This window comes from Apium graveolens, chromosome 5 (assembly GCF_009905375.1).
Source record: "Apium graveolens cultivar Ventura chromosome 5, ASM990537v1, whole genome shotgun sequence".
Classification (NCBI taxonomy): domain Eukaryota; kingdom Viridiplantae; phylum Streptophyta; class Magnoliopsida; order Apiales; family Apiaceae; genus Apium; species Apium graveolens.
The window spans coordinates 166337844-166341271 of record NC_133651.1 but is presented as its reverse complement, the minus strand read 5'-3'; positions in this window follow the sequence as shown (position 1 = coordinate 166341271).

The window sequence follows — 3428 nt, the reverse complement described above, 5'->3', positions numbered from 1 at the left end:
TTGAATAATAAGTGATGATAGGTACTTGCCTTTGGGTTTTTAGCAGTTAGTTACACTCGTATAAACGCATTTATCTCAATCTGGCCTCTCAAGGCATCAACATCTTTTACTTCGTTAAATCTCTGATCTGCTGCTCATGCAGTGCTACAACTCAAGATTCCATACTATTTAACTCTACTCTTCATCCATTCCATCTGGTCCTGATCGACTCGAATAATTCGCATCTATAATTAAAATATATAACTTTAATCATTTAAACGATAATTACTCGACGAACTGCGCGTCAAAACCCTATCATCTACCCATACGATACCCCACACATAAAGGAAACAGTCAAACACAAGACTTTTGACCCACATATGCACATAATTCGCATAGCATGTATACACGTAACTCACGTATCACATAATTCATATCACATATGACTCGGTTCGCCAAAAGGTTCGACTCAATACATTTAAAACTGAGATCAGGTCAAAATACGATTTATCGGTCAACAATCGACTCAGAATGATTCATAAAACAAGCGACCTTTCGAAACAAAAGAATTTGGGTCTCGAAAGTATTTTTAATGAAAGCGAAATATTTTTCTGAGTCTATACTCGTTCGTTTCGTATTAAACGGGCGAACGGTTTATTTTCGACGAATAAAATATGAATAATTAGGAATAAATCAATTAATAATAATATTAATTGATTTTTAAATACCAAAATATAATTTTCAGAGCTTAAAAACAATTTCTAGGATTTATTTGAATTAATTATAAATAATCAATTAAAACAAATTATAAATAATTAAAACAAATATGGATTTTGAAAATAATAAAAGAAATAATTTTTTTTTTGAATTTAAAACAATTATGAAATAATCTTTAGAATTTAAAATAATAAATAAATGATATTTGGAAATAAAATAAATGATTTTTGGAAAAACAAAATGAATTTTGAATTATTTTTAAAAGAAAATCTGCACAAATAGATTTCTAGAAAGGGAATTGGGGAAAATTGGATTAAAAACGGGTCAGGGTTGGGTCGACTTCCGGGTTTCCAAGAAACCGGCCGGGTCGCCAAGAACAACCCGCCGAATTTCTGAAAAACCCGAATCCGGCGAGGTTTTCCGGTGACCGCGGCGAAACTACGGCAACACCCAGAACAGATCCACACGAGTCTGTTTTGATCGATTTCAACACCGAATCAATTCCAAATTGCAGTACAAGCAACTATGCCAACCTAGAATTCATAATCATCGCCTGATTCAAGTTTGTCGGCGAAAAGCTTCGATTTTTTGATGAATATATCGGAAAATTCGAATTCAGTCATTTATCAACCAAAAATCGTGTTTTAACTATCAAAACGAAGCTTAAGATCTGCATAATCATTACCAATACTCATAATCAACAAACCTTTAGCTATAACTTCTAAAAAAAATCAAATCAAAATCTGAAAAAACAAGAACTTGGTTGAACTCTTCCTAGACTAAAACAAATCAAATAAATGTATAAATCCATTCTCCTAATCATTTTGAAGCTATCTGTAAGCCCAGAATCATTCAACAATCATCCTATTAGAAGAACAACTTTAAGCATAAACGAAATTATAAACCAGACTACCTTAATTCGTGATTCTGGTACCAAAAGATAGGACTTGAAACAAGCTTCAATTCGGCTATTAGAGCGTCAAGAATGGATTACTGTAGCTTCTGGAATCATTGATTGAAGAACAAGAATGAAATTTTACCCCCACAGTATGTTCTTGAGTTTTTTCAGAAAATAAAATGAAAATAAAATATAAAATAAATAAGATAATCAACTATTTATAATATCTGAAAAATAAATACCCGAAATCAATTTAGGGTGTTTTTATTCCCATAATTAAAATAATTAATCCCCAGAATGATAATTACTAGGAATAATTTTAAAAACGATAAAATATGAAATTTCTATCGAAATTTCCCGAAATTTGCGAATAATGCAAATATGCAGAAATACTGGGTATTTGAAATATGGATGATTTTATATAAATAAAAACACAGATTTTGTGGGGTTTGACGTCCCGGTGGGGTCTCGGTCCGTTTATTTCTCAAAATAGAAACGATTCCTAAATTAACAGAAAATCTCAAAAACACATAAAATATATTCAAATGCACATAAGACGAGATAAAACAAGTACCTTGATAAAGATGCACATAAATACGAGTCCAGATTGCAGATCGATTCATATAAATGCAGTTTAAACACGTAACGGGTATTTCAATTGGGTCATATCGGATCCGAAAATACATTACTTAGACGCTAAGTAGCTATAAAATGATACAATTTTAATACCAGATTTGGATAATTATCAAAGCAGAGCTTCTTATAAAATACCCTATACGAAAATAATGTAATAATATCCCGCCTTTCTAGAATACGGGTTTTGTTGATTTATCAAAATGATTATCGTATCGAAAATTATACGCAGGGATGCGTACGGGTCAAACCGTAATCCGGATTGAAAAAGCTAAAACACGAAAAATGTCCGGAATTACCAGATTAGGTTAGGAAGGAGTTTTCGGAATAGTTTTGGGTTGTAAAAACGTAAAAACGGTTGAGGTTGAACGATTCCCGGCTTTATAAAATAATTTTGGTAATTATTCAGAAAATAATTATTAAATCTATAAATCATTATAAAATCATGTAACAATCCAAAAATTACCAGAAAAATATCACAATTATCTATATTTTATTCTGGACATATAAAAATTTGAATACTCAAAGAATATCATATATAAACATCCAAAACATCAACTCCAATTACCAGATAATTTACCAAAATTCACATAAAATCACATAAATAATTTTAAATAATAATAATAATATTTGAAAATATGGGATATTACAGATTCACTCACCCCTACTCCAGTCCCCGAGCTCCTCTCCCGGACTCGGGATTTTCCCTTATAATAAACTCACTCCTTTAGTAGGCGGAGAAGCCTTTACACCCTTTACAAGTATTTGTCTTGCTGCGTAACACAAGGGTCACCACCTCAAAATAAATATATTACCTACACAACTTAGCTTAGACAATAACTCCCCGCTATTTCTTCAAAGTTGTTGTAGAGCCTTTGTATGGACTTGGCTTCCTTAGCTTTTGTCGGTCTTGGATCTTAGTGATCCGGTCTTGGGTCTTTCCTCTTCTTCACGGTGTAAAGACTACTAACTCCCCGTTAGTACGTCTAGGACTTGGGTCTTAGAACGAGAATCACCTCACGTCACTTCACCTCACTAAAAAACTAATAAGACAATCCACGAAACAAACCAAGTATAGAAAAGATAGTTTGAACTAATATATTACTGTACTAGCCCACAAATAGTATAATATTCAAATAAGAATATTAAACAAAATAAAAATACTTGACTTAAGATAATAAATAGTAGTCCAAGTATTTTT